At 35.1% G+C, this 16159-nt stretch overlaps 1 long non-coding RNA gene across 1 annotated transcript in view; it reads left to right on the forward strand.

Annotated features, from left to right (window-relative positions):
- Positions 1 to 3329: 3329 nt before the first annotated feature.
- LOC140331988 (uncharacterized) overlaps positions 3330 to 16159 on the forward strand; it is a 47499-nt gene continuing 34669 nt past the window's right edge. Inside the window, exon 1 of the long non-coding RNA XR_011921004.1 lies at positions 3330 to 3390. This is a non-coding gene — a long non-coding RNA (uncharacterized lncRNA). The remainder of the gene's footprint in view (positions 3391 to 16159) is intronic.

Genomic DNA, 16159 nt, shown 5'->3' on the forward strand with positions numbered 1-16159 from the left:
TTAAAGCTGTCCACAATAGAATATCATGGGAGACGCTGGGTGATCCAGCAGACTGATAGAGTTGGTGTTGGAAAAAGAGAAATGTGACATTTAGAAAGTGATTTACCTTGTAACAAATTCATGAATGCCATGGATCTAATGGATGTTTAAGTAATACTATTCAAACTTCACAATAAACCTGACACTTCTGAGCATATTTATTAAATGTTCCCTGCTTAAAAATGTATTTATTGTGAAACAGTAAGTTAGCTTGAAACAGTAAGTGTAGGTACTGACTGAGTCTGCAGGTAAGAAACTTTAAAAAAAGATTCACAAAAGTTTCATAAAAACTTTAAACAGTAAGACATGATATCATACTGAAAAGAAGATTTATGGTTTACATGCACTTTAAGGTTTTTAAGAGTTCCAACCATACCATTTAAAATTAGAGAAGAATTCTATTGCACAATGTCATGTCCCTCTTATACATGTTGCTGTTTTTTTTTTTAGTATTTGGAAACTTTCCAGGGTGTGCCAACTTTTCAAAGCTAACAATCTTTTAGGGAAAACTAGTCTTGAAAGTTTTACTGAAATTATAATTATAAAATATGCCAGTACCTATGTCAGCATTAGAATGAAATGTGGCATAGGAACTAATCCATATAAACTGAACACAAAGACTGGTAATGCAATGTGTGGATTTGCATTGTAGTAAAATAATTTATGCAATTATATGTGTATCTACCTCATGCACTATTTATAAAATAGAAAAGTGACCTTTGAAGAAAATCTGAGAGAAACATGTGGACTGCCATTGCTGACCTCTTCTAACTGAAATGCTTATCTAGTGGTTTCAGAACCTTTCTTTCAAAAACCAAGCACAAGTATTCAGATCTGGTGTTTTGACTTCACTGCACATTTTCTGCAGGTCATTGACTCAACTAACATTTTAAAGTGATTCTGGGACATAGGTATAAGGGCTTATAAGTGCTGTCTGTATCTCAGCTGTGAGATTCATTCTCTCTATTTGTCCTAGGGACCATTGTCAAAACCGAAAGTTTTGGAAAACCCACATTTTGTGTTGTCATTAGAGTAATAGGTAGGAAACAATGCTCCAATGAGGACATGAACTTTGTGAACAACTCTCTTGTGATTTTCTCTCCTTTTCTTTTACTTTAGTAAATATAAGCAAATCTAAGTGCAAAAGCAATATTATTGTGTGTGTGTGTGTGTGTTTAGGGGGGGGGGGGGGTTAACCATTTCTATTCTATACAAAGCTAAAAAAATGTATATGGACATGCTCTTTACCTTGCAGTACAGTGACAACATAGTGCCTCCTTTGCACTGTAATCTAAAGCAGTGTTATCATCCCCGGTAAATTCTCTTATGTGGACTACAGAACACCTTTACCATCTGTTATGGACATGAGGAACTACTTTATATCTCTAGATCTACTAATCTTTTTGATATGTGTTGTGGTGACCTTTGCTAAAATTTTAAAATAAATTCTCAGTTTCTTTATTTTCTCTATTAAAATCATAAAAGGACTTATGAGAAGTAGAAGGAAAGGATTAAGTGGAAGATGGGAGGAAAATGGTGCCTATGGTTTTAGCTGGCATGTTTTTTGCAACCGTGTATACTGATACAACTTAAGAGATAAGAGCTGATTCCTGATAGATGAACAAGGTAGTAACCAAATGCAGGCATTGATGGACATGACTTAGGCTCCAAACATGTTTCAAAGGCAACTGAACTGTCTTCTGGCAACACAGCAAAGAAACTTCAGACCAGGGATGTTGAGTCACTCTTTTACTATACATTACAGTTAAAGGATATAAGGGATATTTGTTACACAAAATATAGAAATCCATCCCAGAATAATATTACATTTTTAGAGATTAAGGTGAGCTGAAATGTGAAAGGGATTTTGTAATAGCTTGTGTAATAAACTCATGGGAGTAAATGTGGATTGTTTTTACTCCTTTTAAATCAGTTAAAATGTTATTTCCTTTATTTACTCTAATTAAAAATGTATTTACGAGACATAAAAACATTTAAGATTTACACATCCAAAAAGTATACCATACATGTTAAGACACTCCATATATTATCAAGTTGTATAAGTACACTATGCAAAAGTTTAGTACCAACAGCATAAGTAGCAAAACTTTAAAAAAAAATCTTATTATTGCATGGTAGGGGGATCAATATTCAACACGTTTTGCAGTGGTGTGGAACTGCCTTGTAAGGATAAATGTTACATCTATAATAATAAAACCAAAAAATGTTCCTAAAAATATATGTCAGTGGTCAGGTTGTGTAAGAGAGTGGCAGGTTGGTAGGCAAGAAAGTAGTATTTCACTAAGTAGATGTTAAGGCTGGAATTTGTTGGAAAGAAAATTGCAGCATAAGAGTGCTGAATAACATCAACAGAGTTACAAAAGATCAGATTAATGGTTCAGCCAATTTTACCTACCAAGTGTTCTCAATCACATCCTAAAGGCAACAGCAATCAATCAGCACTGATGGTAACAAAGTCAGATGGTGATGATGATTAAGGCTAGGCAGGTGATGTTCTCAAAATTGTTTATACTGTTAGAAATGTTCATGAAAATGAGGCCAATTTTTGACAATTCACCAATTAGAATTGCTGACTTTGTAAGCAGCGGGAAGCGCTATAAATTAAAGTAAGTTTGTTTTGTTTGTGCAAATACCCAGTATTTAAATTCTCACTGCCTGTGCTAATGTTTGATACTTCAGAACTTTTCTGAGACCTAAAGTTGTTTCAAGGGTTCCTCAAGCATAAAAAGTTTGAGATTACTGCATGTGCAAAACTTTTATATATATATTCACCTAAATATATTATAGTCTTGTTTTATCTGTCCTGATATTTTAAATCACGGTTACCCATTTTATGACTTTTAAATCCCTTCTAATCAAAAATGGTTTATATTGTTTATGTAATTCTTAAAATATAGATAATAAAATGTTTAAAAAAGGCACCTATTACTTTACTTGTTATTTTTGATTTCATTGAATTGACACTGGTACCCTCTGTGCACATAAACGTTTTTTGCTTTCTGAACCTTGCTATATTTTGGTGGATTTGTTCTCACCTCAATATGTATCTGCTATACCAATTTGTTTACTATTTTTATTTTCCAACATACATTCTTTTCTTTTTAATACTGTTGCGTCCCTGGGCTCTAACAGTAAGGTAGCTTAGCAACTGAGTTCTCATATGACATATTGTTTTTTCTGATTTACACTTAAGTGTTAGGTCTAAAAACATATTTAAAGTTTATTTTTTACCATTCTTGCTTTCTTGTTTTTTTTATTTCAGATATTGTGACGAACGCCCTCTCAGTCTGCACCCCTGCTTAGAGGCACCGTGACCCTTGGCAACCACAGGTATGTTTCCACTTCTCTCAGTAATCACAACGTTTATAGTAGTGTCTTCAGGTTAGCAAGTTACACTATTGTTACATAGACCATTCCGAGATTCAGCTTACACTTTTTTATAATGTTTAATAAGTTAAAAACATACAAAAACTGTGCAAAAACAATTACAGAAAAATAGGGACTAATCAAATAATATTAACAGAACTATAGCAACAGCATAAAATAAAAAGGGAAAACTGTGAAATAATTCTTAGGTAGAGCTGGTTTTTTGCCTTGGTCCAGGTTGCTGTATAAAGTCCAAGTTATTTGCCAGAGTGACTGGGCTCCCTCCAGTGCTCAATTGAATCAGGGGCAATGTGTCAGTGCTGTTGTCCTTATCAACAAGATGGTATAAATTAGAGCTTCCTCTGCTAGACTTACATGGCTTTTTCCATGCCAACAACAGAGGTAAAGAAATACCTGATAAGGAGAAATATATGACCGTAGTCTGCTAGAGACAATTTCCAGACAAGGGCATTTTAAAAGAATACAAATTTAATATTACTACACAATATTTATATAGTGCCAACATATTATGCAGCGTTGCACAAGTCCATTTCATTAGCTGTGCCTCAAAGGAGCTCACAATCTAACCTCCCTACCATAGTCATATGTCTTTAACACAGTCTAAGGTCAATTTTTTGGGGAAGCCATTTAACCTAACTGCATGTTTGTGGAGTGTGGGAGGAAACCCACGCAAACACAGAGAGAGCCTGCAAACTCCATGCAGATAGTGTCCTGGCCAAGATTCAAACCTGGGACCTAGCACTGCAAGGGCCAGAGTGCTGACCACTGAGCCACCATTCCCATAAATAAATATTTTCCACAATATCACAGATATGTGCTTAGATCTTTCAGGATGTCCTCACAATTAAAACTAGACAATTAATATTGGTTAAAAAATTTTGAGTAGGAATATTTAAGAGGGGGTTAAATGATATCCTTGTAAGCCAGAAGTAGTGATTGTCAATGGAACTTAATATTTTTTAATGGGAGCAAATGCAGTGTATATATTGAAATTAAATGCAATTAACTTTTTATGCCAGCTAAGCCAAAAATCGAACAAGACAAACTCTGAAAGCAATGCTTTGATTGGTGTAAATGGTATGTTTTACAATCTAAAAATAAACTTTACACAATAAAAAACCAATTGTGCTTGGCTGCAACTGTACATCCTTTCCTTTTAAATTATTCAACCTGACTAATTAAAGCTCACCAAGACAGGAGAGGATACACGTTCATCATAGAAGCTGGGTGATCCAGCAAACCTGGAATGGATCTGGACCAGGATTGAAAACATTTGTTAACCAATAGCAAATGACTTTTAGGAAATCCATTTTAGGTTTGCTAAATTACCCAGGATTACTGAAATAAAATCAAAAAGATGCTACCAAGGTTTAGCCCAAAACAAGAAAGTAAAAGCTAGATGAATCATTTTTCACATTGACTAAGGGTAGACTTAATCTCTAATTCTCAAGTGGTGGAAGGCTTTCATCAATGTACAGGGCCTAGTTGAGCCAGATCTTTTTTAGAGTTTTTGATGTTGGGGAGAGATTTAAACTGAAGGCTGTTTTTAGGTTGAAACTTTCGAGATAAAACTGAAAAAGTCAACAGACAAAACCTAAAATGTGTTATTGTTTTAAATGCTAGTAACAAAAATAAAATGTAAGATATTACTAAAGAAAAGCATTGACAACTAGGATCAGCAGATTTAAGAAGTTTATTTTCACAACATTTTGGGGATACTGCAAAATTGCAATCCTAAAAATGCAATAACTGGCAAAGGGCTGTGCAGTATATGACTGCTATCTGAGTTAATTTTAAAGCCCTTGTACATAAAATTGTTACCACAATAGATGGAGAGGGGATTTAGATGTCAGGAAGACCTGTGGGAATATTTCCTACCAAACATTTAAAAATGTATATAGTCTTTCCAAACATAAAAATTATATATATAAAAATTATATATATAATATAGTCAGGAAAACTTGTTTTTAAAGATGAATACCAACCTTTTGAGTTATTGGCAAAGTCACTAAACATAGTATTGTCACTAATATTGCTGTGGGGGTGAGGTGGTGTCAGAGTGACCAGTGAGAACGTGTCCCAAAAAAACCAGAAACTAAGTGTGAAATTTTACTACATTTTTCTTTACTATGTTTTTTTACTACATAAATAAAACATAATGTATGGGCAAGGATAAGGCATTTTAGAGCTGATTGGGTTAACACAAAGACTTAGCTCATTAGCATGCTAATACAGCCTTTTTTTTTTTTTAGTCTTGAGTCAATTGACAAAATTCCTTTATATTATATTTATTCATTCACAAAACTTCCCAGAAAAACGTGTTGCTTTTTTTGTATTGCATATTATGGGAACACTTGTTGGCTACAAATCATTCCATTACCATGCTCGTAATTCCTTAGAGTTGTACATATTTGTTTTATTTTATTAAAAAATAAAAAAATAAAACTATATATACAAATGATGTGGGGTCAACCATTTTGGCCAGGAAAGGAGGGAGGTACAAGTATTGTTATTGTTAGGGGCTGCAATTACCTCAACAAAACAGCAAGGGGATGCTTAAAAACATTAAAAAAATACGGCTAATCTATGTGTATTACTGACTTGCAATGCTTTGTGCTTCAGTGTGTGCCAAGTAAAGGCAGCTAAATTAGTAGTTGGCTTGGGCTGGCTTTTTCATGTCAGAGCCTTCAGCAAGGACAACAGTGATCAGCACAACAGTAACAACCAGAATTTTACTCCTACCCTGGAGACTAACAGTCAGAAGCAGCAATGCCTTAAAGCAGAATTATACAGATTTATAGCAGAAAAATAAAAAGCACACTACTTACGTTTACTTCTGCAGAGCCCCCAATCCCTCCACACGTTGCCTTGATTTTGTCTAGCACCATCCTGTAATCCTCTTTTGACCCGGTGTGGAGTAAGTCCCATCATCTTCTTTTTCCTTTTTCTGGCTATCTGCCTTGATCTCGCACTCCACAGGTGCCGGATCAGGCGATGTAGCTTGATAAAACTAAAAAAACGTTCTGAGATCACTGGAGATGTGTGAAATTCTGCACTTTTTATTCATGCCTGGAGAAGCCCCTTCTTCGCATGCCTGATATCGGGTATGCACAGAAGGAGCATCTTGGAGCCTCCTGGTGTACATACGTCCTGTATCCTAGGAGGCTGGGCGCTCCCATTCAGTCTTTACCTACGTGTCGATAAAGACAGAAGAAAAAAGGGATCCCCCCCCCTTTTTAAAAAAAAATGTGGAAAAAGAAAAAATAAGATAATTTTTACTTTTTATTAAAAAATTTTTTTTAACCTTTTCTGTAAAGTAAAAAAAATTGTGATGGGTCCACCTAAATCTTGCAGCACATAGGATACAAAGAGGTGCTTTGGCATACTTACACGTAAAGTAATATACTACTATTTTTCAGGAGAAAATTCAGATAAAATATATATTTTAGGAGTATTGCTTAAGCACAACTGGTGTGTATGTTAAGGAATTGTTCAATTTAATTTTTGATTAAGTAGGGAAAAATTAGAGCCTCTGTCAAGTTTTTATGTCTACGTCCCTGCTGGAGATGTTTACCCCCTTTACTTTTCTTAGTAACCAATTCAATAGGACACAAAGCTAAGGGAAATCCAACATTTTAACTTGTCATCAGAGTGATGTGTGAAGGAAAAACCAAACGGAACTCCTGTTTAGGGGCAACTCCCTGGACTGAATGTTTTTTTTTATTTTGGAGAGATATCTTCTTGTTTACTGTTGTTTAAGACGGAAAGGGAAAGGTAATCAGAGAGTATACATATCAAAATATAATCTGATAGGGGGTTTAACCCTTCTGTCCTCTGTACAAACTGAAAAATGGAGTAACATTTGGTTCTGCAAAATGTTATCGTTACCAATACCACTTCTCCTGTCCTGCGTGTGCTTGACACAGATCAGTTAGCAATAAGTAGGACAGAGCTCAGCTTCTTCAAAATGGGAGAAAGGTTGACCATAAAAAGTAAGATGTTATAAATAATAAAATGAAATGCCACCAAATTATTAAATACCTTTTATTAAAGGTAAACTTATCCAAGCTAACATATCACTACCAAATGTTAAACACACAACTATATGTATGATACAACACCACTAACCATTACACCAGAGGAAACCACTGTGAAAAATAAGAACACAGATATTTATCTATTAGGATACAAGTTTCAGGCAGAAGAAGTGGGTCTTTGTGCATGCAGCCTGCACTAACACACATGACACTGAGACTAGATGACTGAAAGAAATATGGGGAATTCTCTTTTAGACAGTTGCCCCCAGACAGATGTCCCCCACACTCATTTGCTTTCTTGGTAACAGTGATCACCAAAAAAAGTAGGGTGAGGGGTGTATGCTTGGTTTAAAAAGAAGAAAATTCCTTTTTATATTTACAGTATAAAACTATACAATGTACAAAACCTATTTTTGTGAAAAAATACAAGTGTCTTTAATGTGTTCTTTGATGTGCTTTGATTTTATCCTCAATACCCCAACAGTTTATTGGGAACACACTGAAATTAACAAAAGCATTCTCAAGTGACCAAACATGCATTCCATATTGGAGAAAGTTCAAAGTTAAAGTTCAAATGTTCACAGTTGGCCTAAAATGCTCACATTAGGCATTTGAGGTAGGCTATCACACAGTGTTAGCTAAATCTGCTAAAAAAAAAAAAAAATCAGCGAACTAGAAAAGACAGGGTATGATTTTTTTTAAACATATTATATTATTTTTTTGTCAGTCATTGCTGTGCCTGGAATAGCTCTGCTGCTGCATTTGAACTTGCACTATTTTTGTCATGTAATATTATGAGCTTCAAAGGAAATTATAAATTACTTTTTTCTTCTCCTCTCCACTCACAGAGAACATTTCCCCTTTTATGACTGCAAATACACTGGCATACAGTAAAATTATTCAAAAATCTTTTTTTTTTCTTTTGCATGTCTTGTCAGAATTTGTAAAAGTTATAATAAGGCTGACAAAAATCAGTTTTAATTCCAGGTATCATGGTTTTTAATTACATATTCTCTTTTAATTAAAAATATTGTTAGCATCTGCTTTGCATGTACTGACATAAAAGTCTTTGAAAATTCACTTTTATGGCTTTTCTGCTTTTCTATTTCACTTTCTTTGTTCAACCTCTTTCAAAAGTCTTTCTAAAAGTACATTCATTAAAGAAGCAGATAAATATGGTTCAATTAACTAACCAATTAGGCATTTTTTTTCCAACCCATACTGTTATGAAGCGAAATTAATTGTATGCATGCAGAGATTTGCTATACAAATATTTAATTCAGGCTAGCATAAGTTTTAAGACATGTTGTTTTATAGCCTTGGAAGACTTAATGCTTAGCATCAGTTTATTCCACTACAAAGTATCTTTATTTCCTTCATTCAAAGCATTAAAAAAAGTATTTGTTTTTATCTATAAACTGTCAAGTGAGTTTATGTGTAAATGAAAATAACTTAATTGACCACCATAAATTAAATGAAGACACCCAGAGGTGCCTTTGTAGCTTTGAAGTACACCTTGGGTGTTCTAAAACATGGATCACCAGAAAAACATATTCCTAAGGACATTTTTTAAAGGGGGTACACATGCTTGCTGCCCCATTTCTAATCCAGGATCGTCCAAGGCTAATAAACGAATGGTTTTAAAAAAATAGGGTATTGTAAAAATGTTTGTATTTTCACTTGTTAAATGCTTTTATAGGTCCCTCTGATACCCCTTCCTCAGCATGTTTGGTGACAATACTATGTCCAGGGGCTTTGCACCTAATAATAAAAGTCTGTAGCCAGCAATTACCTAATATTAAAAAAAATTCTATTACCACCTATGTTTTAACATCACATGCTTTTTTTGGGGGGGTCTTTTGTCCCACGGGTCCTCCAGACATCCCCAGCAATTATGGTGACCATGTAACCCTAAAAACTACAAAATTCTTATTTCCCTTTTGACTACAATGTAAATAGTCACCTGAGAGAGAGAAAATGCCTTTAGAACAAATCGTAGCCATTTTGAATAATAGTTAAAAAAATTTTGGTTAATAGTTAAACATTTTTGCAATTTTGAAAGAATAAGCAAAGGAAACTGGAACAATGGGGAAAATTAACCTAATAGAGAAAACAAATAAAATTAGCATACATAGGGTCAACTTCACCAACAATAAATTTCTAACTACACTCAATTCTTTGGTCAAAAGATCAAGTGGCTTCAGCAATGAAAATTGAGACAATTGATATCACCTAACTACTAGAGATGAGCAAGAATGCCTCTGGCATTCTCGCAATAATTTCCTTGAACTTCCAATATGTCCACGAAATTTCGGCGAACCGACTTTGTGAACCCATCGGAAGTTCCAGGAAATCAGTACAGGAGGATTTCCAAGGAGGAATTCATTCATGCAGCCCTGGAAATCCTGTGTGCTATCACCGGCACTAGAGGTTAAATGGGGACAACTCTCACCATTCAAAAACTCTGGTGCTATCTGATTGGCTGAGGAAAGTAAAATCCTGATGACGCTGGAGCATTCTCGCGTGGGTCTTCCTGGCTTCAGCTCCCTGTTTCTGGGCTCCCACCAAATTGCTGTTTGGACCTTACAGATATACTGGTTTCTGATTCTGGCTACTCTTTTGACTATCTATATTTTGATCCTGTGCTATACCTGACTTAAACTGATTATTTGGTTATGGTCTTCTGGCTTGACCCTTGAACTTGTCATCCCTTGAACAATTTTTCTCTCTCTCACACCCACACATACTGCCACAGAAAATATATATTGCTATTTTTTTTAGGGGATGTGCTGGCACACAGTGATAAAAACCTTGTATCATAATGTAGCAACAACCAATCATGTGGTCCTCCACCCTCCAGCAATAAATTTGGGCAGCCGGTTTTACCAGCTGCCACATCTCATGTTGAAGATGTGGCCACTAGTTCTGCTTTTGATAACAGTGCAGTGTGATGATGTTAAAGATTGACCAGCAGTGTTACATTCTCCATAAATCTCTTTAATAATTTATATTCAGATTTTTGCAGATTGTTTATTGTGGGAGGGGCTGGGGAATTGCAGGTAATGTCACTATTGTCTCTGATAATCAGTCCAATCAGAATTTAAAAACCTTTTTTGCTGGTGTTGACCTTTACAAAGACAAGTTACTTATTGCTAATATAATTTTAAAAAATAGGAGAAACATTTGATGTGGAAAAGATACATACTATTACAAAATTATTTAAAACTATGATGAGAATCTGCTATGGAATGAACATATCAATATGGCAAAGGTAAATAGCAAAACAAACTAGACTCATTTATCTCCATCTGACATTTAAATATTTTTTTTCCTAATGTTGCATTCTTGATTACCGACAAATCATGGTGTTTGTTAAATGCATATTTGTATCAACATTTGAATTCCTGGCATGCTTCCACTTCTTAGTTTGTAGTTTTTAATAAAATGCACTGGGAAATAAAACTAATACCTGCATTCACAAGGAACTGATGTGGATATTATTGCCTGCTTCAGGCTTTGTTTTACTGTGAAATGCATTTAAAATTTCAACAATTTTAGAGCTGTATCCCAGCAAGCTGCGTATAGGCTTTATACAATATGTTAAAACTAAAAATATAGATAGATTTTTTTTCACTTTTAAAATATATACACATTGTGCTAAGAAATGTTTTTCTAAAAGTCCAGCTAAAAGTTCTATTATATTTAAACATTTAAGGTTGGCTTCCTTTAAGTCTTGAATGCCCTGAACAAGGCATTTGTTTCAACCTCTTGTATCTTCACGAGAATGTTGGTTATTTCTGCTCTCTACCTGTTTCAGCACCTCAAATACATAATATAAATGAAGTATTCAGCAGAGAGAGTGGGAATCTCAGATTTAAAATAGCCAGCCATAGATTTAAAATCAAGAGACTTGAGCACAAAATTTCACCAATGGTGTCCCTGAAGAAGGAAACTTAGGAGGTCAGCAGATAAAGTTTCAGCATCTTCAAATGACTGTATAAAATATAAAAAAATAAAAGTGCAAAAACTTTTTGAAGCCCCTTCATATATTTAGAATGTTCTGTCCTTTTTCCTCAAGCCATGTCCCACTTATATTTTGTGGTTTATATTTTTTCCTCAATTTCTTATGCTTCATCATCTGTTGGTGTAGTTTTTTAAATATTGAGATTTTTGTGAACAATATAAAAAAATTTGGAGCAGATATACTACATGTAACTAATGTTACACATTTCAAAAAAAGTGCATGCTTTTGTTTATTCAAGTTTTTCCTGTTTCAAGGAAATCAGGTCAAATACAGTTTATTCTTGTTGCTGTTTGCCATTCAAATGCACTCATTTAAATATCTTTATAGAAGCAAATGAGTTTAAGTGGCATGCACTTATCCTAAAAATCGCAATTGTTCCACATTTAATTCTGAATACATAGTAGTATGTCTTATTACATCAAAGTTTCCCTTTTTTTTACATCAGTTTCAAGTTGCTGTTTTTCCTCTTGTCTAAAAACCTAAAACTGCAACTAAATACATCAATTACAATTTGAAAAATGTAAAAGCTATACATGTAATGTTATATTTTCTTTTTATTTTAACTCATACAAGCGTTTTGGTATATAAACAGATAACCTATTAGTGTAAAACTAGTGTTGCTTGAATAAGTAATTATCAGAAGTCAAACTGAATTTTACACTGTGGGCCTGTACACCGAGTACCGGCACCCCTATGCTCCCTATTGAGAATGCTAAAGTAACAAAACAATTACTCACCAGTTATCCACTACACTGTATGCACAAACATAAAGTCAGGTATAAAACCAGGTATATTAAAAAGTGTTAACTGTATTAATAAGTATACACTATGCATTTGTACAGACTGCCCAACACTTGTTGTGGCCCCTATTGCTGCTTCAGGAGCATCCTAGTAACAGGGATCATGGTTAGGTTTTATTGGTTTTAGGATAGCACAGCAAACAAGGCCAGTAGTTTATGTTAAAACAGTAACATTTTGGTAAATAGGGTACACAAATCAGATTTGTCATGTCTGTGTCTTTTATTTTCCTTATTTTTTGGTGGGCTCAGTGGCAAATAGTCTAGGTATTAGGGTGATGTAGCAAGAAGGAAAACTATTTGAGTATCATAATAATTGGACCATGTAAGAATTAATTAATGAGCACTAGTGAGCAAAAGCAATTGGAACTTATTATTACCACATACAGCTTTTCAAATATCTCTGAAAATACCTATAATCATTAGGTAATTGTTTCCTTTTTTCTGTAATAATAAGAAAAACCTTTCACAGTGTGTGTGTGCCCCAAGGTGAAAATCAAATAAGCAAAACTAGATCAAAATAAAGTCTGGTAGACTTCTATAAATAATAATAAATATTCTTTGTAAAAGATTTGATATGCATTGCCACACTCATAAAGAGTATTTGGTTTCTAAAAAGGGGGATTGCAGAGATTCTGTACGGTGGAATTTTGGGGTTTACTGCAGAAGTAAATCTATTCTTTTTGCACTGCTTTTAGCTTAAAGCTGGACATGAACTGTTGGAGGTTTGCATGAATATATAATATATATATATATATATATATATATATATATATATATATATGATCAATATCCCCCTAAAGTCTACAGAATATCTGGATTACTGAGGTGCAGAACATAATATTGATCAGATCAGCAAACATCCAATCAAATATCAATCACAGTCTTTCTCAACCTTTTCAACATGAAGGAACCTTTTGAAATAACTTTCAGGTCTTCAGGGAAACTTTTATTACTATACCCACAGCATACAGTATAATAGCATGATTGTTACTGGGAAGAATGCCGTTTACATTTGGCCTTTTTGAAGAATGTCATCAACCAAAAAGATCATTGATGTCACTTAACCCCCCTAGCGGTAATCCCGAGTATGACTCAGGGTGGATTTTAATTGTTAAAATCGGTAATCCCAAGTCCTGGGGTCGCTTTAAACTTAAAAAAATACCCCCACTTACCTTGTTCCATTGACGTTCCGCGGATTCATGCTGGTCCCCGCAGGATCCCGGGGACACGTCCTTCCTCTTTGATCTTCAGCCGCGAACTGCACAGATGATCTCCGGGTTTTCCCGGTGACGTCGGTGCGTGCGGGAGGAGCGGCGGAAAATTTAAATAATTTTCTATTGGATTCAATACAAAATAGCTGTATTGAGTCCAATACAAGGAAATCTTTATATAATATATATATATATATATAAAATTTTATTATATATATATACTATACATGTTACTGTACAGTTATATTTCATGTTTCACTATTTATTTTTTAACAGATTTTTGTGTTTTTTTTAATTAATTTAATAAATAAATTTATTAAATTTAATAAATATTAGACATATTTCCGTGAGTTATACCTAAGAATTATAGCCTACAATGTAAAATAAATTTCCATGCAAAAAAAAAGTAACACTTTTTGCATGGAAATACGGAGAGAATTAGAATGCTACGGGGGTTAAACAGAACTGAGAGGCACAAATTGCTCAAAGCACCTCTGGCAACCTCTGGAGGAACCCTAGTTGACAGACACTGATTTTTCAGACACTGATCTTTTAGTTTAGCTTGATTTAGTACAAAGCTATGCAGTTGCTGATTACGGATGAGCGAGTGATTTTTTGAAAGAATTCAGAGGAATCTAAGAGAAAGACTCAGAGGAAAGATTTCCTTAGCCAATCAGGGAGCACTAGAGGTTTTGAATGGGGAGACTTGTCCCCATTTAACCTCTAGTGGCGGGGATCGTCATAATGAATGCGGCTGTCACCGCATTCTTTGATAACAGTGTGCGATCCCCGGCACTAGAGGTTAATTAATCTCTAGTGCCCCGGGGATTGCAAACAGGAATCCTCCTGTTATAATTTCCTCAATCTTCCGATGGTTTAACGAAATTGATTCACTGAAATTTCGTAGAACCATCGGAAATTCAAAGAAATTTTTGCGAGAATGCCAGAGGCATTCTTGCTCATCCCTACTGCTGATTACTCTCATCTGCCCCTAAATGTCAAATGAACAAGTTTTCCTGATCAATGTTTGATACATTTTAACTGTCAGGTAAAAATCTAGCTTTTAATACAGTTTCCTTGGATTTAATGCTTTTTATCAAATCTAAAGATTATAATTGTGAAAACATAGAATAGTGAATAATCATCTCTACCCACATAAAAAAACTCAAGGGTAAAAACTTCAGGGTGTAGTAAATTTGAAGAACTGTTTATTGACTATAGACTCTGTAAATACAATACACATCAGTTTGTCACTACTTTGGAGTTTCCTTTTCTCTGTTTCATCCAACATTTTTTGAGGTGATAATGATGAGCAAAGTTGTGATGGTTGTTACAGTGTCATATAAACCCATGATAACAAATACAATTTTGATTGTCATTACATCTGCTGTTGGATATACTCAGTGCTTTTTTTTGTAAGAAAAAAGGTCCTGGAACTCACATCCTGTTAATCCTCCAGAGTTTAGACACTGTCAAGAATTGTATCTTACAGCAACTGTCTACTTTATGGTACTTGGGTTCAGTCCTTGATTGCATGCTCATTAACCATAATTTTGTACAAATTAATAGGTTCTTCCTAATCCTCATTCCACTAAAGAATACCTGTCTTTACATCAATGTATAAAAATTAGGATGTGGGCATTATTTTTTACCTATTTATATACTCTTCCTTGAATACATGTATACATGTTGAACATGAAAATCAATTTCTGCAATAAATATTTTGCCAAATTCATAAATTAACATTAAAAAGGGTTTTCATTAATTTTGTGAAATTCGGTTATGTTCCCCAGATCTAAATAACAATGCAACACTACTAAAGATATGGTATATGTGTTAACCTGAACAGCAACCATAACACCAAAAAAAACAAAAAAGAATATGTTTTATTTCCCAATATTAAAGCTACAGCACAATAGTTAATCATCATTTATTTTTTTAAGTCTTAATAAGAGCCATTATCTTGGTTTTATTATGAGCGAGTGAGAGAACATTTCAAAGAAAACCTATGCTTGACTGCTTATGCATTACTCTGGAATGAAACTGCAGAAACAAAACCATAATAGCCGTGAAAAAAATGTTCATTTTCAAGTTAAATATAATGTTCAGAGGCGGGGCTTGTGCTGCTGAGCAGGATGGACGTGTTCTAGCTGGCTCTGCGTCCCCTGGATCCCTTTTGGCTCCTAGAGTAGCGGTGATCGGCAGCCACGCTACTGTCTGGCCCCAAGAACCCCTGCTCCCTTCCCTGCAGCTTTGGAGGATGGCAGGAAAGTCAGGCACTAAGAGTAAAGACCGCACATCACGATCCCAGGTCCTCCGGCCGGCTTCCAAGATGGCGGCGCCCAAGCAGCTACACGTGGCAACAGGCCCGGACATGCAGGAGTTGGAAGATGGAACCGGCTCCTCTGTTGGTATGAAGGGGGGTGACGCAACTAAGGGATGGGACAGGGATGCTTCTCTCTCCCCCCCTTCTAGTAACCAGGACACACAGGATTCCTCTGGAGTACGATCCCCCCAGCAGCCCCCCTCACAGGCCTCCTTGCAGGGCACTGTTAACTCTCCAGGGGAAGCAGCTGCATACACTGATCCCCATGCCTTTTCACAGCCCTTGGGCTCTGCACTTAAAGGGTTACCTGCTGC

Source organism: Pyxicephalus adspersus, chromosome 5, assembly GCF_032062135.1.
Source record: "Pyxicephalus adspersus chromosome 5, UCB_Pads_2.0, whole genome shotgun sequence".
Classification (NCBI taxonomy): domain Eukaryota; kingdom Metazoa; phylum Chordata; class Amphibia; order Anura; family Pyxicephalidae; genus Pyxicephalus; species Pyxicephalus adspersus.